The 25334-nt window shown below is 43.1% G+C and overlaps 1 protein-coding gene across 1 annotated transcript in view; it reads left to right on the top strand.

The window, feature by feature from the left end:
* The first annotated feature begins 3638 nt into the window (after positions 1-3638).
* Positions 3639-25334, top strand: part of LOC137499035 (uncharacterized) — a 74735-nt gene continuing 53039 nt past the window's right edge. Inside the window, exon 1 of the mRNA XM_068227077.1 lies at positions 3639-3749. The gene's annotated coding sequence lies outside the window, so the exon portion shown is untranslated. The remainder of the gene's footprint in view (positions 3750-25334) is intronic.

Here is a 25334-nt window from a genome sequence, read left to right as displayed (position 1 = left end):
GTAAGCAAGAACTAGCTTTTCGTGGTCATGCCGAAACATTAAATTCAATAAATCGTGGTCACGTGCTGGACCCTCCGCCAGTCACAGGTACGAGTACAAAACAACACGTAGTTCCTAAATCTTGTCATCCTCTGTGGTGTAGTGGTTAGTGTGATTAGCTGCCACCACGGAGGCCCGGGTTCGAGGGTTGGAACGGGGTCCACTCAGCCTCGGGAGATCAACTGAGTAGAGGTGGGCTCGATTCCCACCTCAGCCATCCTGGAAGTGGTTTTCCGTGGTTTCCCACTTCTCCTCCAGGCAAATGCCGGGAGGGTAACTAACTTAAGGCCACGGCCGCTTCCTTCCCTCTTCCTTGTCTGTCCCTTCCAATCTACCCATCCCCCACCAAGGCCCCTGTTCAGCATAGCAGAGGAGGCCGCCTGGGCGAGGTACTGACCATCCTCCCCAGTTGTATCCCCCGACCCAGAGTCTGAAGCTCCAAGACACTGTCCTTGAGGCGGTAGAGGTGGAATCCCTCGCTGAGTCCGAGGGAAAAACCAACCTTGGAGGGTAAGCAGATAAAGAAAGAAATCTGTCGCTCGAAACCGAACGGGTAATAGCTCTTCAGCATACTTTACAGCCACGAGCCGTCACTGGTCGCCGTATCTATGGAGACAACTTCACTCTAACCAGCACAATACAGTAGTAAGGTGAACCTTATGTGAATAAATTCAGTATTTTAAAACATTGAACTCTCTGTAGTTAGGACCTCTCTCTGCACGTAGCTCCAGGTCTAGAAATCTTCAAAATCTCCGAAACAACTAGTATGGCTTATCATTAAAGAATTTCCCGATACAATATAGGAAGTATTTATTTAGTATCTCTTTTAACAGTGTGGTGCTAAGTACCGTCGGGTGGGGTGACTTTGTGCCGCAAAAGAAATGTAGTACTCGCATCTTCTTTAAGGCCATAAACATTGTTTCATTCATGATAGAGACAGTGTTAGGAGATTTATGAACGACTGAAAATAGTGTAATTAACATGTTATTGTGAATGAAATATCATAACATTAAGTGGAAACATCTGCATTTTAAAATTCGCTATTTACTTAAATTGTTTGACATTACACTGAAGAAGAAAGTAAGATGATTACGGGTGGCTAATACATTAGTAATTACCGGTACCAAAGTCAATATTATCAGCACTTGAAGATTCTGCTGAAACTGTGGAAGGACTGTGCAACACGGCACTGTCTGGAGAGGTGCATTGGCCGAATTGCTGGAAGTACAGTATTGCAGTGTTGATTAGAATTTCTCATTAATGCGGGATGGAGTCTAGTTTGGTTGTGGTGGTTCTGCATGTTGAGCTGCAATCACCGGCTGATGGGATTAGTATGAGGGAGGCTGGTTAGAGGTTGCTATTTGGGAGGGAAATGGAGGGGGTAAACCTGAAAAATTTTGGTTTTGAAGGGAAAAAAAGGAGATGGACGGTTAGAAAATTGGTTAGGTTGAGTCGGAAATTGCTGATGGGAGGGAATGGTAGTTGAGTAGTGGAAAAGTGTAGGAGGGTGAACAACCCTTCCCTTCAATCTTTCATTAATTCTTTTATAACTTTAAGTAGGCACTTCTATTTGAAACTGAAGAAAGTCTTGTTCGTCAAAATGAGGCATCAGACTTCGTAAAAATGACATTTTGCGGCAAGGATTGCCTGCTTCTGAAGCTTTCAAAACTCGCATTTCGACTTCATCTGATTTTCTGTGTTTTCTGTACTCGCTTTGGATTACCGGTAGGCCTACTCTCATATGACGTGGAAGCTTGCGGCTCTAGATCCACTTCCTGTACATACTCCAGTCCTCCATCACTTTCTGATTCCAAGCTATGCACCGTCTCCCGAGCATGATAGAGTTTGTCTAAAAACTGCATTTGGTCAGAAAATACATACGTTCCTAGAATTTTTGCCTTCGCGCCACTTTTCTTGATGTCTTTAAGTTAACTTTTTTCTTCTTCGACTTGGCAAAGGAGTCACGGAGACTGGTCCACCTCCGTATTCTTTTTCTAAAAAGAGGAAGAAACCATTGTAAAAATAATTACTATAACAGTTTATTATTTATCCTCTTACTTTCTTTTCGGCAGAAACTAAGTTAATGATTCACTGTATTTTCAGATATCTGGCATGTGGTTGTACGTTTACCGACTTACACTACAACTACAGAATTGGTGTTTCTGCTGCAAGTAAAATTGTTAAAGATGTATGCGGAGCAATCTGGACACTGATGAGAGTAGACTGCATCCCGACACCCACACCAGAGATATGGGAGTCAATCGCTTCTGGATTTGAAAATACCGCTAACTTCCCCATTGCTTAGGAGCAGTCGATGGCAAACCAGATTGAGACAGTCAGTAGAAAACAACAGTCAACAACTACCCAAAGAAAACTTTACTAGGGACGAAAAGTAACCTAAAAAGGTTCCGTACTTTTTCGTCGGAGATAAAGCATTTGGACTAAACAAATATTTATTACTGCCTTTTGGCGGAAAACATTTAACAGTTGAGAAAATAATATTTAATTAGGCCTATCGATTGTGCAGGGCATGGCGGTATGTTGAATGTGCCTTTGGCATTCTCACCAATAAGTGGCGTATTTTTCACCGACCTATTAGGCCTAATGTAGAGCCAGATTTTGCCGCCAGATAGGTAGATGCAGAGTGGGTCTCGGTTTTTCTAATAATTATTATACTTATACTTGGAAGTATTTTTTCACATTCTCATTCATGTAAGTTATGAAAATCAACGGTCTAAATCCACAGCCTGTTATCAGTGATTCGACCGAGTCAGGAATGGAACGAATGAAGCTCCCATCTAGCAGCGAGGATAGGAAATGTGCCGGCTGCCGTAGCCTGTCGCACTCCTCTGGGGCAATGATTAATGAAATGTTGTTTGAATGAAAGATGACAGGGAAAACCGGAGTACCCGGAGAAAAACCTGTCCCGCCTCCGCTTTGTCCAGCACAAATCCCACATGGAGTGACCGGGATTTGAACCAACGGTGAGAGGCCAGCGCGCTGCCGCCTGAGCCACGGAAGTTTCTCTTGTAAGTTATGTGGGTATTAATTACTGTATGTGTTAAAAGTTTATAGCCTAATATCTTCTTTGATACGGTATAAATTTAATTTTTGTCGTATCATAGATGTCTTGGGGAGGATTTATGTAGGCCTACAATAAATATTATATGTTACTGAGGCCTTTAACGGCAAATTCGTTCCTAACCAGATGAGATGACATAAATAACGCAAAACCGAGAACTGAAGCAACTTACATAATCATTTTAGTTTTCAGCACTTTAAAATGGAGAATTAAGTTAGACTCGCCTTTTTCATATAAATATAGTGAAAATATGTGGACTTGTGTAATTTGAAAGTGTCAAAGAATTAGATTAATGATGTTCGCTTTGGCTCCGCACAGCTTCATCAGGGAAACTTGATCGGCCAAGAGTTTACGAGCAGCTAAAGAAGCGGCCATCTGAGAGGTGGTCCTAAACAAGTAGGCGTCAACAGTGAGCCAATCAAGAACAACTTAGCAGCGCAGAGCTCCCCCACTTTTTTACCTCTTCACTGCTCCATTTCTGTTTTTGTATCCAACGCTTCATTTCGAGCGTTTCTTGAGCTGTTGGTGGTTGCTAGAATACTGCGAAGATATTACCATTTTGTGTTTTCAAACGTGGGAGTGTATTTCTGCAGCTGTGTACTCGTAGTCGTCCACTACCAGAGTTTTGGTAAGTTCGTCTCATATTTCAAACAATTTTGTTGTGTTTGAGCGCCCTGCGCGCCGTACTTGTTCCGTTTATTTCTTATTAGTCTGGAAGTTTTTTGTAAAGAAGGATTTAAAAGGTGACTGAATTGAGTGAATGTCGTTGGGTTTCTTCACTTAGATACAAATCAAAATTCCCTTTGTAGACTACCTCATGCGTTTGCCTAACGCTCCTTAAGAGGACTGGAGTAAATAGGACATCAACATTTCGAATCCGGATCTTACCATATCAGTAGATGTTGAAGTCTGCGACTTCATTCATGGCTGTTAGTATGATCAAAAAATAAGTAATCACCCGGATATTGTCACCTACACTATGCTTGTAGGCCTACAGTGTGTCTTTGCTACATAAATCTCTTGTCAGCTTGAGTTGTTGTGCTTGACTATGCTGTCACACCTTGTATTTCGTCGCTGTGCCTGCGAAAGCCCTTATGTCAGGGTTTCCCAAACCTTTTATCTCTTAGGCCCTCTGAGCATATCGCATGCATGCCCAAGGACCCCTAGCCACAGAGCATAATACTGCATTCGGTAAAAACAAATTGATGATAGCATGTTTGAATTTATTCGTATAAATCAGGACTAATATTAATCTTTCAGAGTTTAATTTAACTTCCTTTACATTAAGGCAATGGTATGATGATAAACGGGGTTAAAAGTAAGGTTGTGGGTTTCACAAATAGGAAAAGTCCTTTCAGTATTAATTACTGCGTTGATGTGGTGAAAGTTCCCTTGGGGATCATTGTATAGTTGGGGACAAAACATGACGGCCTTAGTTCCTAGAAGCGAGCTGGAAGCCAATAGTCAATCACACTCTGCACCCTGCTGAGTTAACGAGTTCTAAGTGATCCTTGTTTGTTTTGGAGAGGCTGCCAAACCACTTTCTTCCTCACTCTCTGTAGTATTTACCCTTTCTTCGTGTAGAGTGCAGTAGCCGATTTGGCAACTCAAACTGAGCAGTGATTTGCTTATAATCCCAGTACCGGTTTCGCTTTAGCGATCCTCACCTGGGCTCTTCGGGAGATAGATTTAGGAATAATAAAAATATATTGTAGGTTGATAATAATAATAATAATAATAACAATAATAATAATAACCTAAAAACCATACTACAGATTCGCAAAACCAAACAAACAGTAATCACCTTTGTTGACTTCAAAAAAGCGTATGATTCCATAGATCGGCAGACCCTGTTCAACATACTAGAGGAATTTCAAGTCGACAGGAAAACGAGGGAATTGATTAAACAAACTCTGACCAACACAACATCAAAAGTTAAGTTCTTGGGAGAAATTTCTGAACCGTTCGAAATCAGAACTGGCGTCCGACAGGGAGATGGACTATCCCCACTACTATTCAATTTAGTTTTGGAAAAAGTGATTCGTGAATGGAGAAAAGAAACTAAAGGTATAAACATTGGCAGACTTCTTAAAGACAAAATTCACCTTGACTGCTTAGCTTTCGCAGATGACCTTGCGATCCTTTCGAACAACAGACAAGAAGCAATCCAATCCATAGAAAAATTGAATGAAATAGCCGCAAAAACCGGACTTCAAATTTCATTTGAAAAGACGCAGTTTATGGAAGGAACTAAATCAAGATTCGACAATCAACCATTAATCACCAATTGTGGAATAATTTCCCAAGTAGACAAATTCAAGTATCTAGGTGAAATTATTCAGCCAGCAGGGTTAAATCAGGAAGCTAACAAAGAAAGAACTGCTAAACTGCAAAGGGCTTACAAAATCACATGGAACAGATACAACAAAAGATGTATATCAAAAAATGCAAAATTACGACACTACAATACAGTCATCAAACCAGAGGCACTTTATGCATCTGAAACACTGATCATTGGCGGCAGGTCACAAATGAAAAGCATTGAGAAACAAGAGAGGAAAATTCTCAGAAAAATCCTAGGACCAAAGTTCGAAAATGGAATTTGGATGAAAAAGAAACCACACGAAATTTTTCAATTCACAGAAAAAATCACAGATACCATCAGAAAGAGACGACTAAAATTCTACGGACACCTACACAGAATGGATAACAACAGGCTGACAAAGAACATTCTAAACCTAGCTCTAACCCTGAAAATCCGCAACAATTGGTTAGCAGAAATACATGAAGATCTACAAGAAATGGGTATCGAGGACGAAACCATTCAAGATAGAATGAAATTTAGAAGCTTAGTAAACAAACATAAATTTGCAGAGAAACCAACAAGAAAAAATACAGGCTGGACAGAAACACGCAGAAAGGAACACAGTGAAAAAATGAAGAGATATTGGGAAGAAAAGAAGAAGAAACATTGTGCAAAATAAGTTCAAACGCGCTCCACAGCTGGGCACAACGAATCAAAAAAAAAAAAATAATAATAATAATAGATGTATTGAGATAGTGAATCGTATGTAGAATGTCAGTATATTAAGTATTAATTTGGCGCATGAACTTGTGGCATCGTGCCATGGCTGTTGTGTTAGTTCCTGTTCATGTTTGTTTCAAGGACAGGCAGCAGACTCGGTGGTCACCCAACCGGGTACTAGCCATGCCCAATGTCGCCTCACTGTGAATTTGTCAGTGTAAGCGCCAGAGGGCCCTGTCGTTGTTATTTACGCAGTTCAATTTACTGCGTGTGCGAGCTGTTAGCAGCACTATAAATTTTGAAACTAAATAGTGGCATCGTAATTGGCAGTTTTGTGTGTGACCCGCCTCGGCGTCCAGTTGTTTCCAGTGCTTCTGTTATTATGGATATTGATTTAATTTTCTTGTGGAATTTGTGGTAGGTGGTTGAGGTTTAGGGCAGGTTGTTGCGGTTTAACTCTGTTTGTGTGGTTGTTGCAAGGCTAGAAAGCTTATTTGGAAGTGAGAATTTTCATGGTTCTTGCTCTATTCTTGGTGGGGGTGGTAGTTGGTGGGGGCGGTTACTTGGGGGTGGAATGGTTTTGCGTGGTTGGTGGTGGTAGTGGCCTGGTTTGGGTTGTCATTAGGTTGAGTAATAATAGCTGGAGGAGTGTTGTTGCGTCTGGAATGGGTGGAGTGGGAAGAGTGGTCATTGATCCCGGGTTCGGTTGCATGGATGGTAGGGTCGGTAGGATAAGTAGTGTGGGTGGTTGTGTGGTTGTCTGTAGGTGTCTGGATCGTCTGTAGTGTGCCTTAATTGCGCTCTTGATGAACGGGCAGCCAGGGAATGAGGCGGCATGACTGCCTTGGCAGTTGGCACACCTCGCCTGGGCCCGTGGCACCTTACAATCTGTGTGGCGGTGAGGACCACCACACCTATTGCATCGAGTGGCTTTAGAGCAGGAACTGGCTACGTGGTTTAGTTCCAGGCAATTAAAGCGTTGTGTAATGAGGGTTGGATGTGAAGGAGTCTGGGTTCGGTGCTGTATGAGCTGGTTTTCTGCGTCTGTTTTTTGTTTGTGTGTGGGTGTCTTTGAGTGGCGGCTGTGGATTGGTTTGGGATTCAGCGGATTGGGTAGGTGATGGCGGTGGTGGTGATGGTTCTGGTTCGGTTGTTAGGACTGGTGGTTCGGGATCAGTTATGGTACTGACGTCTTGTGTTTCTGGGTAGGATGCGGGGGTGAAATTAGGGTTTGATGTACTGTGGAGGGGGTTGATTTCTGGCTGCAGTAGAGGTAGTAAATCCTATAAGTCGCTAATAGACACCGAGCTGCCGCTGGAAAGTAGTGGTGTGAGGCGAGGTCGTTATGATTTGTCCCCAGCTATAAGTACCTAGGTCTTAATAATAAGGAAAGATCTTCATTGGGGTAATCACATAAATGAAATGAAAATCCACAGCCTGCTTCCAGTCATTCGACCGGGTCAGGAATGGAATGAATGAAGCCCCCATCTAGCGGCGAGGATAGGAATTGTGCCGGCAATTACATAAATATGATTGTAAATAAAGGGTACAGATCTCTGCACATGGTTATGAGGGTATTTAGGGGTTGTAGTAAAGATGTAAAGGAGAGGGCATATAAGTCTCTGGTAAGACCCCAACCAGAGTATGGTTCCAGTGTATGGGACCCTCACCAGGATTACTTGATTCAAGAACTGGAAAAATTCCAAAGAAAAGCAGCTCGATTTGTACTGGGTGATTTCCGACAAAAGAGTAGCGGTACAAAAATGTTACAAAGTTTGGGATGGGAAGACTTGGGAGAAAGGAGACGAGCTGCTCGACTAAGTGGTATGTTCCGAGCTGTCGGTGGAGAGATGGCGTGGAATGGCATCAGTAAACGAATAAGTTTGAGTGGTGTCTTTAAAAGTAGGGAAGACCGAGCTCGATAGCTGCAGTCGCTTAAGTGCGGCCAGTATCCAGTATTCGGGAGATAGTAGGTTCGAACCCCACTATCGGCAGCCCTGAGAATGGTTTTCCGTAGTTTCCCATTTTCACACCAGGCTGTACATTAATTAAGGTCACGGCCGCTTCCTTCCCACTCCTAGCCATTTCCTGTCCCATCGTCGCCATAAGACCTATCTGTGTCGACGCGACGTAAAGCCACTAGCAAAAAAAAAAAAAAGTAGAAAAGATCACAATATGAAAATAAAGTTGGAATTCAAGAGGACAAACTGGGGCAAATATTCATTTATAGGAAGGGGAGCTAGGGATTGGAATAACTTGCCAAGGGAGATGTTCAATAAATTGCCAATGTCATTGAAATCATTTAAGAAAGGGCTGGGAAAACAAGAGATAGGGAATCTGTCACCTGGGCGTCTGCCCTAAATGCAGATCAGTAGTGATTGATTGATTGATTGATTGTGATTCTTTGATTGATTGATTGATTGATTGATTGATTGATTGATTGATTCATTCATTCATTCATTCATTGATACTTTATACATGCAAAGAAATTATAAAACAATGTGACACTTGGCTAATAATTATAAGTCTGGATCTGGAAACTTACTTGGAAAAAAATCACTAGTTGCGCTTGTTGGATCAGTAAGACGGATGGTGCTGTTTTCCAAATACCAAGTGTTTTACAATACAAGTGTAGTCACTCGAACCGAAGATCACCCTCTAGGTGGTGGTGGTGATTATTGTTTTAAGAGGAAGTACAACTAGGCAACCATTATCTTCTTCTGCTTCTTCTTTTCCTACCGCTTTTCCCACACCTGTTATCACGTTTCCATTGGGAATTCTATTTGAATACCTCATGGAAACAGGGACTCAGTTCGTATTGAGTCTCAAAGTCGATCCTACTATAAAGTGGGATCGAATCGTACTCAATACGGATATGGTATCATGAAAACGCGGAACATATTGAAATCGATTTGAAAATGCTATGGATGCTCCATTGTAGTTTGTTTATCATGTGCTTCCTGTGATTTCGTTCCTGTTCAGTTGATTTCAGCTTACTGCTCCTTATATATTTTACCATGTGTAGTATTAGCAGAAATCTGTGGACGCCGGAGGAGAGTATGACGTTATTGGAAATAATACGAGAAAAGGAAATGCACAGCTCTTCGACGGAAACTAATTTACAAAAATAGCTTAGACTGAAGAAAAAACATATGCTGTGCCTGCAACTGCTGCAGGAAGAATGCCGTTTCCCTCCGTCGCTCCAATCGTTCATTCACCCATCTCTCAAATGAATGGATTAAATTTACGAAAACCTAATGCACTATTAGGCAGAATACCACCGTTTTGAAACTCCATTGCTTACGGGGATTGTATGGGCTATAGGCTGTACAAAAAACAAGTTTGTATCATGGACTTTAAACTCCTTTGGTAATGATGCACAAGGACTTCTTTATTTACTCTACTTCGGGGTTACGTGTCAGAAGCGACCATGCCGGATGCGACCCGGACATTATCGTGCCAGTAGCGACCGAGTGGATAAGCATCGTGCCTCATGCGACCCATCAATCACAATTGATCAGGCTGTCACCAAGTGGCAGATTGCTTATCAGTTACAAACTTAGTATTTTATAAAATAAAGGTCTGATGCCGTAGTTAGCCGGTTCGAGTGTCGTTGGACGAAAACATTAATTATAATAGCTAGCTTTACGTTCCAGTAGCTATGTTTCTGGTTTAAGGAGACGCCGAGATGCCGGAATTTAGTCCTGCAGGAATTATTTTATGTGATAGTGAATCCACAGACACGAAGGTGACGTATTTGAGCACCTTCAAACATCAACCGGACTGAGCCAGGATCGAACCTGCCAAGTTGGAGTTGGAAGACCCGTAAAGCTTTGAACAGACCCTTTGGTGTTATTGGGGCTGCCTGGCCGAGGCGGTTCGCCCGGAAGGACGTGGGTTCGAATCCCCGTCAGGAAGTCGTTAAATTTAAGAAGCGAGATTTCCACTTCCGGAGGTGCATATGGCCCTGAGGTTCACCAAGCTTACAACAAAAATGAGTGCCAGGTTAATTCCTGGGGGCAAAGGTGGCCGGGCGTAGAGCTAACCACTCTACCCCACCACGTGCCGAGGTTAACAATGGTGGAAGCCTTTACCTTCCACTCCTCCAAGGGCTTTCACGGCCTGTACGGAGGTGACTTTGCTTTGCTTTGCTTTGCTTTGGTGTTGTTCGAGAGGAGTAGGCTACCTGCTGACACCGGGTTTCACCCTCTCCCTACCTCATATTCTCACATCCAGAAGCGCAAGCCTCCCATGGGAGTCATGTAGAAAGACCTGCACAGGGAGAGCCGAATACGTCCTCGGACACTCCCGGCACTAATAGGACACGTGTTCGAATCCCACTATCGGCAGCCTTGAAAAAGGGTTTCCGTGGTTTCCCATTTTCACACCAGGCAAATGCTGGGGCTGTACATTAATTAAGGCCACGGCCGCTTCCTTCCAACTCCTAGGCCTTTCCTATCCCATCGTCGCCATAAGACCTATCTGTGTCGGCGCGACGTAAAGCCCCTAGCAAAAAAAAAAAAAAATAGGACACGTTAAGTAAGTAGGCCTAAGTCGTAAATCATTTTAGAGAATTAGGAAATTTATTGAACATCTCCCTTGGTAAATTATTCCAATCCCTAACTCCTCGTCCTATAAACGAATATTTGCCCCAATTTGTCATTTTGAATCCTAACTTCATATTGTATTCTTTCCTACTTTTAAAAACACCCATCAAACTTATTCGTCTACTAATGCCATTCGACGACATCTCTCCAATGACAGCTCGGAACATTCCGCTTAGTCGAGCAGCATCTTACTTCTAAGTCTTCCCAGCTCAAGATTTGCAACATTTTCGTAACGCTACTCGTGTGTTTTGTTACTAAACATTTTCGATTGTTTTCTGAAAGGGTTTCAACCTTAATTTCGGAGTCCCCGGTACAGCGTAATTAGATTCTGAAACAAATGTAGATATGACTAGCTGATGTGCCCGTGCTTCGCTGCGGAATCCTACATTGTATTCAGAATTCTAGATTAAGTACTCTACACGTTGTGAGTAAGATTATATTAAATTGCATAGTTCTTAAAGTTACCAAGAAAAGCGACGGGAAAGTCACCATACGTCTTTTCTCATGTGAAGACTGGGTTAGGGAATTATAATGGCAGCCGCTCTTGCCTACTATCAGTCACAATGAACTTGGGGAGTTTTCATTACGATGGCAGGCCTACTTCCTACTGCCAGTCAGTCGAGTTGGGCAGTTTAATGATAATGGCAGACAGTCACTCTCCACCTGCCTTTTTACATCCTTAGAAAGGCTGGTTTTGTGGTTTTCCCAACTGAAATCATCATAGGTCATTACAATGAAGTCAGTAGGAATGTCACGATTACAAGCAATATTATCATATGAAATAATGAAATAGAAAATCGCACATTTTTTCATTTTTAACGAACAATGCTATGCTGCCGATCTAACAATCCAAAGTTCCCGACGTGGAATGACCAGGCTGCAGACGGCCGTGAACACTCCTCTGTCATTATTCCTTTCAGAGTGCACACTACTTGTATTCCAATCAGCGCCTCAGAGTAGGGATCAAATGCGTGGAATACTATGATAAGCCAGTGCGTTACATACCAGTAGAATCAGACAGTCGATGAAATAGAGGAATGTCATGCTAAACAACAAAGTTATCTAACTCCACATCCCTCTGTGGGTGGGGGCAGTAGAATAACATCCAGGGTATTCCCTGCCTGTCGTAAGAAGCTCTCAACTTGGGAGCGTGGGTTGGCGATCACGGGGCACTGAGTTGAGTCCTGGCACTGCTCCCACCTACTTGTATCAGGCTCCTCACTTTCATCTATCCTATCCCATCTCCCTTGGTCAACTCTCGTTCTTTTCCGACCCGATGGTATTTAGGGAGTCTTTCACTTTCACACCCTTCGTGGCCCTTGTGTCTTTCTTTCGCTGATATTTTCATTTTTCGCAGTGTCGGATGCCTTCCATTTTTCTTTCTGATAATCACCACCACCAGATTAACGCGTAGCATTTCTCATCTAATGGTTGGTGTCAAGAAAAACATCCACCCGTAAAAGTCTGCCAAATCTGCTACAAACCCTGACCCGCAGTAAAAACCGAATAAAGTGGGGAGTAATAGAAACGAGTCCAGTGGTATCACTGCTCGCTTCTCACCCAGGCAGTCCGGGTTTGATTCCCGGCCAATACGTGTGGGATTTGCGAAATGAAATGCCACGTCCTATGGGTCGGATTCTACATAAAAATGGAGGTCCTGTGGCTTCTGATCACAAACGTAAAAGTCACGTAAAGCTCTAAGCGTATATTTTTTAATAGAAAAACATTAAAACAACGACAAAGTGTTTATGTACCTTTCAATACCACGCTTGACCAGACTAGCTGTGGGAAATTATTTTCACTTTTACAGCAGTGGCGGCAGTACATGTTCGGCACCTTCGGAGAAAATTATCTTGAACACGGCTCAGTACCTCGTTGTTTTGACTGATGTCCTGAGTAGCTTCCTAGACACATTCCCGGAACTCTTGCAGTTTCCACTTCTCTGCGATAAACCTTAGATTTCATGTACCCCCAAAAGAAGTAATCTAAGGGGTTTTCATCGGGACTTCTTGTCGGCCGATCCATCGCTGCGGATAGGCGGCGTCCAGGTGACGGCGCACTGCGTTGGTAAAGTGCGGGGTTGCTCCATAATGTTGCAACCACAGATGCCGCCGTGTATGGAGTGGAACATCCTCTAGTAGTAGTAGTAGTAGTGGTAGAGTGCCTTCTAGAAACTGTAGATAAGATTCGCTAGCCATTCTATGAGGTAATATCACAGATCCTCTGATAATGCTCCCCAAAATCCCTGTCCAAACATTAATGGGAAAACCGAACCTGATGGTGGGAACGTCTCATAGCATGGGGCTTGTTCTCCGACTACACATGCGTGTTGTCAAAACTGAAGCTGCCATTCGTTGTAAACGAGACCCCATTTGTGAACATGAAGTCTTTGGGTTGAGGATGGACCTATTCACAGAAGGCTATCTGCGGTGCATAATTTCTTTCCAGTAGTGCTGAACATCCCGGTCTAGAAAGCCAAGAATAACGGCCGAGAGGATTCGTCGTGCTGACCACACGACACCTCATAATCTGCAGGCCTTCGGGCTGAACAGCGGTCTCTTGATAGTCCAAGGCCTTTCAAGGGCTTTAGTGCCATGGGGTTTGGTTTGGTTTGGTTTGGTTTGGTTTGGTTTGGTTTAGTGCTGAACACACTGCAAATGATACTGATGTTGCCGGTTTTCCCGTTATGTTCGTAGGACGGTCCACTCCTACCACTGCCGCGATTTGGCGAGTATTACTGCTGGGGGTCCTCTGCAGTAAATTCTAATATGCGGTCCTCTGTACGAAGATCAGGCCTAGACCCACCCGCTTCACGCATGGGCATGGCGTTTCCAATGTCAGCTGTTCTCTGTAGGGCCTATACCTGCTACAACACTCCTCACTAGAAGACACAACAAATCATTGATTGATTAATATTTTTTAGCATCTGGTTTTTAGTGCCAGGAGTGTCCGAGGATGTATGCTGTGTGAGGGTGTTGCCTGTGAGTGTAATTGCACGGGATAGAAATTGGAGGAAGGTGCCATCAAGGCATTTTCCTGAAGATAAAAATGGGAAACCACGAGAAACCATTTTCGAGGGTGGCCAACGGGGTATTCGAACCCAACAGCCTACCGAAGTAGCTGTAACAAGTCATGCTGCAATGCACTGACCTAACCTGCTTGGTACCTTCTCCCAGACATGGAAACGCAGCTCCATATATGGACATATTTTAGGAAAAGACGTAAACGCATCACCATATTTCGTGTTGTAAGACAACTAGTTTCCCCCAGAAGTGTTACGTAAAGTAGGGTCAGCAGCTGCTTATAGGACTTGTTGAAATGACATTACACTCCGTACCGTACTGGTACTTCACAGGAAAGTTCTTGAAAAGCAACTGAAGAAGATGCTGCTCTGTCGTATCTGTTTCCCGAAAATCCGGGGACTGGTCTTGATGATCTCCAAGAGCTGTACTTACAGATCAGTTAACTGTAAAACAAATAATCCTTGTTAAAATGTAACCGAACTTGTGTTATTCTAGTATTCAGCAGAAGATTGCCTGGTTGAACATTTCCCCCAAATTTTTATGGTTTTGTCCTTGAAATATCTCTTGCGTTATGCCTTTTTATGACCCATCTATGGTTTCTTTGGGGAAGAAATACCTCGGATTATGGCATTTCAAATTATACATTACACTGACATATTTCAACGAGTTCTTGAATTGTGTATGTGTGTGTGAAGTGATGTATGTTTTATTTAAACTTTCGTAAGAAATGTGCTCATTCATTATTATTTACGAGCCTTTCATGCAATCGTTCGAATTGTTCTCCGCAAAGAGCTGTATGGGTTGTATTTCCTGATGATTAATTCAGTGTACATTAATGTTGTGCACAGTTTGCAGTTTAGTAGTTGAACAGAACAAAGACAATTTCATTCCCTACCCCGTAAGCAGTGTTCTCAATTTTTGGCCATTTTCTTTTTCTGGTTCTGACCTCTGACTTAGCTTACCTTATCTTGGGTGATGACAAAGCTTATCATATGACAATTTGCTTGTCACAGCCGATCGCATCCGGCACGGTTACAGATTATGCGGTCGCTAGTGGCACGGGTCGCATGCGGCACGGTCGCATCTGGAACGCCACCCTACTTTGGTTAGGGTTGGCCGTGGCTGTCTAGCACTACATGTCGGATTATTTTCGTACGGCCTCGCGCGATCTCGTTATTTACGAGTGTCAAGACCATCGTATTCAAATCGATCTGAATACGAATTGAATCTTACATGGAAACAGGTAACGTACCGAGTACGGAAAGCGTATTCAAATCTATTTCTATACCCATGGAAAAGTGGTAAGTGTTGTCGCTGGTGCGAACTGCGTTGCACATGTGGATTTGGCCCTGTTTTACGGCCGGATGCCCTTCCTGACGCCAACCCTATAAGGAGGGATGTAATCACTATAGCGTGTTTCCGTGGTGGTTGGTAGTGTAGTGTGTTGTGTAATATGAAGACACAAACACCCAGCCCCCGAGCCAGAATAATTAATCAGAATCGATTAAAATCGCCGACCCGGCCGGGAATCGAACCCGGGACCCTCTGTACCGAAGGCCAGCACGCTAACCATTTAGGGAGCCGGACATAAAAATAAAATGATTAGCTGTTTTTTAAAGACACAAATTACTACTTAAAATAAAATATGTAATGTGCATCATTGACAATTTGCTTTACGTCGCACGGACGCAGATAGGTCTCATGGCGACGATGGGATAGGAAATGCCTAGGAATGTGAAGGAAGCGGCTGTGGCCTTAATTAAGGTACAGCCCCTGCATTTAGCAGGTGTGAAAATGGGAAACCACGGAAAACCATCCTCAGGGCTGCCGACAGTGGGGTTCGAACCCACTATCTCCCGGATGCAAGGTCACAACTGCACGCCCCTAAGCGCACGGCCAACTCGCCCGGTAATCTAGTTTTTATAGTGCACTAAGTAGACCTATGGGCTAAAACAGCTGTGCTGTTTTCATTGACTTGTCTCAATCTTATCCGTGATTGTGACGATATGAAAGTGACTGAGGTACCGGGCGGGCAAAATAAAAGTGGCCCGGAAAATATTTACAGTAGGACTGACCCTTGCTAATGAACATCACAGAAGATACTGGAAATGGCCTTATCTGAAGAAATAAAAACTGAGGATCCAAAAGGTCTGACTCCACTTCACTCAGAAACCACTGGCAGAACTCAGCACGCGGAGGTTCGTTTGGACGCTTTAACGAATACACATCAGTAAATTTTTAAGGATTTCAGGATAACCTAGCGTCACTGAAGGGACAAGGGAAATGAGGAGCGAGGTCGTTTCCCCTTAATTTCCTCACTTTCCTTCTGGTGTTCGAACTCTTCTTCGGATAGGCCTAGTTACGGTTTTTATTCGCTGCAGAGTCAATAAGTTTTGCATTGCAGTCTTTGATGAAGGTTTTGCCAAAACACTTCCAGTCCTGAAATTCTCGCGCAAATAATTCTGCACAGGTTTTTCACGAATCGTGCTTCGCATAACACCCCGCAATGAACACGCGCTGTTTTATCGTGAGCATCATTTTGTGTTGCATTCAACTAGTCAATAAACACGCCTGCTCCAGTCACTCATTCATGCGCAGACATGTGACAGCTACCTATTGGTGCATAGAAATCACTGATTCCAGCATTTGCAGTGATGAGCAGTTCACCTTTCCATTAAGAAGGGTCACTTCTTCGTTAGATTATAAATATTTTTCTAGCCAGTTATATTTTACCCATCATGTATGAGCGATGCTAGTAATGTCATTTCTTGTGCAGTCAATCCCATCGCTCTTATGAAAGGTGTGAAAATATCGCTCATAGGGTCGATTGGAACATGAATTTCAGACTGATATGTAATGGAAATTTTTTGCTTGGTGAGGAAATTAAGGGGAAACGACCTCGCTCCTCAAATCCCGTGTCCCTTCAGTGACGCTAGGTTATCTATCACAGCTGATGGCGGAGCTGTTGAGGATCAAACCAGCCTTGGGGTTAACTATTCTACATACTCGACACAATAGGCTTAAATTCAGGGATGTGATAAAAAAGAACTCATTCTTACGTCGGAAACTGACGACCACTGTAATGTTGTTTTCTCTTGTAGGTCTAGATTTTCGGCTGTGCTGGGATAGAGAAGAACTGTGCTGTTGTGAAAGAAGTGGCCTCAGCCGTATTTAAGGTACATTTGCTCGGTGTGAAAATGAATTAGTTCATAAAATAAAATAAAATAAGATCAATATTCCATTTCTGCCAAGATTTAGGAAATAAAACAAAACTATCTGGACCCTTGAATTATAAAAGTCTAGAAAAGAGTATAATCAAATACAGACATCTATTACGTTTCAACCTGAAATGAATGAAAATGAAAACCTACAACCTGTTCTCCAGTCAATGACCGGGTCAGGGATGTAATGAATGAAGCAGATATAGGCTATTAGTATGATGGGGTCGCCACTCCCAAAGTGATTTATTAATGACTGATAGATGCTATGAAATGAGAATGGAGAGTGTTGCTGGAATGAAAGATGACAGGGAAAACCGGAGTACCCGGAGAAAACCAGTCCCGCCTCCGCTTTGTGCAGCACAAATCTCACTTGGAGTGACCGGGATTTGAACCACGGTATCCAGCGGTATCCGACGCGCTGCCGTCTGAGCCACGGAGGCTCCTACATTTCAACCTATTTCATGAAATTAATATTAATAGCTGAGTTTTCTGAATTATGAACGTGAGGTTGATACATAGGAGAATGGGTATGTTAATAGAAGTGAAATTAATGTGGGAGAAGAAATTTTCTTTGTGGAAAGTGCTTGCGTTAAACTATTCGCAGCCTATTGCACCTTTCTTCATAAGATGAGGTTAAAGGAGAGTTATTTAATTTTTTATATCTTACCTCTCAGAGTTTCTGCACTACGGGCTTTATTTGTTTACAGTAAAATGTTTGAATAATGTTCTTCACATCAGGTAACATGTTTTCTAGTCCAATAATAATGTAATCATGTTCTTGGCTTTCCGTACCACTAACTACTTTTGATAGTTTTCGAAAACGCCGAGGTACCGGAACTTAGTCCCGCAGGAGTTCTTTTACGTGCCAGTAAATCTACCCACACGAGCCGACGTATTTGAGCATCTTCAAATACCACCAGACTGAGCCAGGATTGAACCTGCCAAGTTGGGGTCAGAAGGCCAGCGCCTCAACCGTCTGAGCCACTCAGCCCCGACGTTTTCTAGGCTGGAGATACAGAACTGAAACGGCAAACAAAAAATCATTTTCCTCTAATAAACAATTCTGACAGGCCTGCCTATCAAGCGAACACTGCTCAGGACGAATGTAAGTTATGCAGGTCACGAAGTGACGAGAGGTCAGCGGCACGAATCCTGTCGGCCGTTATTCTTGGCTTTCTAGACCGGGACGGCCATGCCACCGTCAGTTATCTCATCAATATTGTAATTACGTAGTCTGAGTGAACCTTGAACCAGCCTACAGATCCAGGCAGAAATCCCTGACGTTGCCGTGAATCAAACCCGGGGCCCCCGAGTAAGAGGTAGGTTCGCTACCAGGGCCCGGTTCCATAAAACTTTCTAATAATATTAGATCTCATAAAAATTGTTATTAGTTAACCAAATTCAGTTTCTTTCTTAATCTGCTTACCCTCCAGGGTTGGCTTTTCCCTTGGACTCAGCGAGGGATTCCACCTCTACCGCCTCAAGGGCAGTGTCCTGTAGCTTCAGACTCTGGGTCGGGGAATACAACTCAGGAGGATGACCATTACCTCGCCCAGGTGCCCTCACCTGCTATGCTGAACAGGGGCCTTGCCGGGGGATGGGAAGATTGGAAGGGATAGACAAGGAAGAGGGAAGGAAGCGGCCGTGGCCTTAAGTTAGGTATTTGCCTGGAGGAGAAGTGGGAAACCACGGAAAACCTCTTGCAGGATGGCTGAGTTGGGAATCGAACCCACCTCTACTCAGTTGACATCCCGAGGCTGAGTGGACCCCGTTCCAGCCCTCGTACCACTTTTCAAATTTCGTGGCAGAGCCGGGAATCGAACTCGGGCTTCTGGGGGTGGCAGCTAATCACACTAACCACTACACCACAGAGGCGGACAAGATTTATACATGAGTAATAAAATGTCTTCACTCATAATATTAGTTCATTAGTTAGCTGTTACAATTGGAGGTCAGAATCTGTTTGTTGCATATCTTCTTGGTTTGTGTTTGCTTGACTACAAACGGCTATTAATCCGAATATTCGATAGGCTCACTTGATATTTTCGTTATTCTTAGTTTGATACATAGGAGAATGAGTAAAAGAGTGAAATTAATGTGAGAGAAGAAATTTTCTTTGCGGAAAGTGCTTGCGTTAAACTATTCGCAGCCTATTGCACACTCTACAACACTCCTTGCTTTTTACTCTTTTATGTGTTCTTAAACATTTCTTTTGAGATGGACTAGCAAAATCTTGGTTTATTGGCGTTATAAACCAAGATTTTAAAGGATAGATGGAGACTCCGAGCAAGAACTGCACCAGAGAAAGGTCACCCAAGACCCAACCATTAGCCATCTCTTATTGTTCAAGAGCTCTGACATCGCTGACACTACCAGGCCAATTCGCGCGAATACAGTATTCAAATTTTGTTTCAGAGATGAACATTATATTCAAGGAATGTTTCCCATATCGATCAACAAATGCTAGTTCATACGCACTTGGTGCATCAGTTTTTACCGTTCCATCAAGTAGGGCGTACTCCACAAACTAAAGGAATACCGTCAAATACTGCAAATGTGGTAAATACTTCACCATAGTCAGTCAACCAACATGCAACATCCTGAAGAAGGGCGCCATCTGTCGCAGTCACAACTCCGTCAGAAACACAATGATACTGTGCACCATCTCCTAACCATTGGAGTGAAATCTGAAGCTGCTGTTTTGAGGTTAGTGCTCCATTCCTTGCAGTGGGACATTGTAAGATATTACCAATCCTATCAAGCACAGATTCACATGTTCTGTAATCTAACCTAAATCTCTCATTGTATTAATATGTTTTTCCCATACCAGTGCAGGCCGTTCTAGGCCTACAGTTTCTTGAACTGTGAACATACACTTGCTCCGCATCACTATTTGAATCATAATCAACCATTGCACTGATCTTCGCAATGTTATGCCAAAATATTAAAATACCACTCACTTTGGTTTCACTAATAATATGGATTATGAGTCAAAATACACTCATGATCATCATCATCATCATCATCTGTTTACCCTCCGGGTTCAGCTTTTCCCTCGGACTCAGCGAGGGATCCCACCTCTACCGCCTCAAGGGCAGTGTCCTGGAGCTTCAAACTCTTGGTCGGGGGATACAACTGGGGAGAATGACCAGTACCTCGCCCAGGCGGCCTCACCTGCTATGCTGAACAGGGGCCTTGTGGAGGGATGGGAAGATTGGAAGGGATAGACAAGGAAGAGGGAAGGAAGCAGCCGTGGCCTTAAGTTAGGTACCATCCCGGCATTCGCCTGGAGAAGTGGGAAACCACGGAAAACCACTTCGAGGATGGCTGAGGTGGGAATCGAACCCACCTCTACTCAGTTGACCTCCCGAGGCTGAGTGGATCCCGTTCCAGCCCTCGTACCACTTTTCAAATTTTCGTGGCAGAGCCGGGAATCGAACCCGGACCTCCGGGGGTTGCAGCTAATCACGCTAACCACTACACCACAGAGGCGGACTACACTCATGATACTCATTAATATGATAAAATTTTGTCATATTGTCTATGAAACGGTTTACTAATATTATTAGGAATATCTACTAATAATTTTGACTCATAAACGAATTACTAATATTATTAGCTGCTGTCATTTCTTGATGGATACAGTACTTTTGCATTCATCTCTTGGCACAGGCCAGAGTAAAGTGTAGCTTCCACCGAAGTCCCAGTCAACATCCATGGCTGTGACAATATGGAAGTTGCTGGGGCATGGGTGGTGCTGAGTAATGACATTCGGAGCACGACTAGTGCATCTGAGTGTTATGAAAGGTGCTGCTCATAGGGTCAGTCGTGCTGCACTAGTACTTTCTGACCCAGTGAGGAAAGCAATAGCAAACTACCTCACTCCTCATCTTGCCTAGTACGCCTCATTTTGGTGCTGCCATTGGTTTTTGGGGTTTCCTTATAACTTGGTGGTGCTATTTGAGGATCCAACCAGCCTCTGGGCTGATAACCTAGCAGACAGACAATAACTCTATGAAATGCAATACTCATAATATTAGTTAATATTATTGGTTTTTTTACAGTGTTCTCCCTAGGACCTTTTTAATAGACGCAGCGCCCTGCGTTTTTGCAGACCGCCCGGCTAACATAACCAAGATGTATGGTAGTAACATAATATTTCGAGTAATTGGGTGCTCCACATTAAAGTGTAAAACTGTTTGTTTAAATGATATATCTTCATTATTTTCAGCATAATTGCATCAATTACATCGGCATTTAAAGGTTTACTTGACTATCACGTAGTACTGTGTGCGAGCGGTGTCTGGATTAGTGTCAAATCTCATGCGAACACTCGATTCCACACTGTGTCCCAAACCCGTACGGTATTCCACGGCAAGAGAGTGATGAGCCCCGGTGTTACATGATTATGAAAGAGCAGTAGAACACTAGAAGTTCATAATACAGTATTCTGTCATGTCTTGTTTGTGATAACACTAAAATAGTTCACTTTTGCAGATGTTTACCTGTCTGATATTATTGTTAATGCTCTGAGGGGAATAGTCTACATGTAAATTTTATAATTTTTCACGCAGTATTCCCCGCATGGCTGCTCATTCCAGCACCCGGCTGACGAAAATTCCTGGGGAGACCACTGGGTTTCTTACCAATAATATTAGTGAAAAATGTTTCCTGAAACGAAGTCAGGCCGGTTTTTTCCTCTAATCATCACCTTCATCTTGCCCTCCTGCCACAGTAGGTCAACAGGTAAGGTCCTTGTAGAACTCTTGTTACTCTTCATGTATATACTCCACCAGTTTCAATAATAATAATAATAATAATAATAATAATAATAATAATAATAATAATAATAATAATAATAATAATAATTGCTTTACGTCCCACTAAGTACTGTTACGGTTTTCGGAGATGCCGAGGTGCAGTAATTTAGTCCCGCAGTTCTTTTACGTGGCAATAAATCTACCGACACGAGGCTGACGTATTTAACCCTGGGCAGGTGGCGCTCGTTGATGCAACGTCAGAGGTGACGTAGGGCACTTTCTGACCACTCTGATTGAACTTGTTCTAGTAACAAAATTACTAATTGTTATGTATCATATATTTATGTATTAGGTTTGTCAACTAAATAGTAAGATATTTTATCGGAAATATTACACAAGTAACTCACTGGGTACACTCAACACTGCTGCTGGTGTACTTCAGACGAACGGGACAAGTGGCGCAGGGTTCAACGAGACACCTTATTGCACCGCTTGACCTTGACAATAATCCCTCTTTCTAAGAATGAACACCCTCCACTACAATAACACTGACCGCAGACAAAAGGCAAGGAATGTGGGGAGAGGTATGGGGCAGCAAAGGTCTCGTAAGTTTAAAAATTAGCGCTATCGAACAAAATACATTTTCGCCAGGTCAAAAACGACACCGCGCCACCACTACCGGGTTAAGCCCCTTCAAATACCACCGGATTGAGCCAGGATGGGAACCTACCAAGTTGGAGTGAAGGCCAGCGCCTCAACCGTCTGAGTCACTCGGTCCAATTCCACCAGTTTCGTCAGATCGTGAATATTCCCTTTCTTTCCTTTCTTAATACCTATTTTTCCTGCTGAATAGCCTACGCGGGCTGTGTTGGAATACAATACAATACAGTACAATACTATACTCCCTCCCCTAGTTCCGGATCGCCTGGAATTGGGGAGAGTAATCAGTAATCACTAATCAGTTTTTTCTTTCTTTCTTTCTTTCTTTCTTTGTTTACCCTCCAGGGTTGGTTTTTCCCTCGGACTCAGCGAGGGATCCTACCTCTACCGCCTCAAGGGCAGTGTCCTGGAGCGTGAGACTTTCGGTCAGGGGATACAACTGGGGAGGATGAACAGCACCTCGCCCAGGCGGCCTCACCTGCCATACTCAACAGGGCCCTTTGGTGGGGGGGGGGGAGGGAGACGGGAAGAGTGGAAGGGTTAGACAAGGAAGAGGGAAGGAAGCGGCCGTGGCTTTTAGTTATGTATTATCCCGGCATTTGCCTGGAGGAGAAGTGAGCAACCACGGAAAACTATTTCGAGGATGGCTGAGGTGGGTTACGTAACCATTTTTTAAATGTTACAGTTGCTATGACACATGTGAACACATTTCCTGGGCAGGGGCGTAACGTTAGGGCCTGCAGTACAGGCGGGCCCGGGTTTATAAGGGGCCCAGCAGACTCCAAATACAAATTATATACAGTAAGTACTCTAATGCTATTCTGCGCGGAAATGATATGTGCGGTTTTGTAGAATCAGTCGAAATAGTTTACTTACTTACTTACTGGTCGGCGCTACAGTCCTTGTAGGTCCTTGGCCTCCTTTATCACCTGCCTCCATCCATCTCGGTCCTCAGCTTTTCTTCTCCAACGTTTAACTCCTAACTTTCTAAGGTCATCCTCAACATCATCAATCCATCTTTTCCTGGGTCTTCCTCTCCTCCTCCTTCCATCAAGTTTCCCTATAAACACCTTTTTAACGGTGCAGGTTTCTGCCATTCTCTGAACATGACCGGCCCACCTAATTCTTCCCTGCTTAATTTTAGTAACAATATCTGGCTGGCCAAACAGTCCTTGCAGCTCTACATTTCTCCTCATTCTCCACCCATCCTGCTCTCTTACTGCACCGAATATCTTTCTCAACATCTTCCTTTCCACCGTAACAGCCACTGTTCTTCTCTGGAGGTCATCACCCAGCATTCTGATCCATACATAACTATTGGTCTTAGTACTGTTGTGTATATTTTAATTTTTGTATTCCTGCTGACATTCCTGGATTTAAACATATTTTGCAAGGCGTAAAAGCATCGGTTTCCACTTGTTATCCTCTCCTGTATTTCCACGGAGGTTTTATTATCCTCTGTTATTATAGAGCCTAGATATTTGAAAGATGTGACTCTTTGATATTCCTTCCCATTTAATCTTACTGGGGTCCTTCCTCTTACTCCCTCTGTATCTCCCATCTTCATATATTTTGTTTTGTTTATATTCACTTCTAGTCCTAGGTCCCGTGCTTTCTCTTCTAATACTGAGTAGCTCTCTTCAAGAGCTCTTTCATTTCTTGCAATTATTGCTACATCATCAGCATATGCTATCACTTGTACTAATCTGTTCAAAATGGTTCCCCCTGGGTTGCTGGGCAATTGACGGATTACTTTTTCCAATGCTAGGTTAAAAAGCAGTGTGGAAAGTACATCTCCCTGTCTTAGTCCTCTCTCCACTAAAAACTCCTCTGACAGATCTTGCTCCACTCTCACCTTGCATACTGTTGTTTTCAAAGTCATTTCTGTTAATCTAATCAATTTCCTTGGGATTCCAAATTCTTTCATAATCTTGTAAATTTGACCCCTATCTAGACTGTCATATGCCTGTTTAAAATCCACATACAGCTGATGTAGCTGTTTGTCATATTCATAAACTTTTTCTAGCACTTGTCGTAATATAAATATCTGATCCAGAGTAGAGCGATGTTTTCTAAAACCTGCTTGGTAATCCCCTAATATTCTTTCCATCCATAATTCCAATCTTAAGGCTAGTACCTTACCAAAAACCTTGTACGTTCCATCCAGCAAGGTGATCCCTCGATAATTTCCACATACTGCCTTATCTCCCTTTTTATGTATTGGGTAAATTATACCCAATGTCCAGCCCCATCGCGTAACATCAAATCCTGCTCAAAACAACGAACAACTCATTGAGCATATATTCAATATTATTATGCTCATCGTAGGTCAGCTCCAATCTTCAGCATCCAGCAACATTCATCCAACAACAATCCGCGACATGATTACCAATATTTTCGCCTCTGAAAATGGCCTTTAAAATCTTACAGTGGAACGGCCGGTCGGTGATCTCGAACAGAGGTGTTCTACAGCGTGAGATTCAAAGCCAAACTGCATCCATAATCGCACTATCTGGGACATGGCTACTTACTTTACTGATCCAACTATTTTCGTCTCAACCATCTGACTCTCTACAACCCATGGCGATCAAGTATATTCTGCGACAGATTTTCCAAGCTCATAATGGCATTTAAAATTCTTCAATGGAATGCACGATCGGCCATTTCAAACAAAGTCTAGATAATACACTCACAATATAAACCCTCACGTTGTTGTCCTGTCAGAAACATGGTTCAAACCTCAAAGACATATACATTTTCGCAACTATACCATTTTAAGGGAAGACCGTGATGATGGATATCGTGGCGTTGCTATTCTGGTACACACGACATTATCTTACAGACAGCTAACTATCCAACGTAGTGTACCATCGCCATTTCAACTGATTGCAGCGAGTATACAACTACCTTCTAGAAC

This window comes from Anabrus simplex, chromosome 3 (genome assembly GCF_040414725.1).
Source record: "Anabrus simplex isolate iqAnaSimp1 chromosome 3, ASM4041472v1, whole genome shotgun sequence".
In the NCBI taxonomy this organism is placed as follows: Eukaryota; Metazoa; Arthropoda; class Insecta; order Orthoptera; family Tettigoniidae; genus Anabrus; species Anabrus simplex.
The sequence above is the reverse complement of the archived record's forward strand: the minus strand, read 5'-3'. Positions and strand labels throughout refer to the sequence as shown.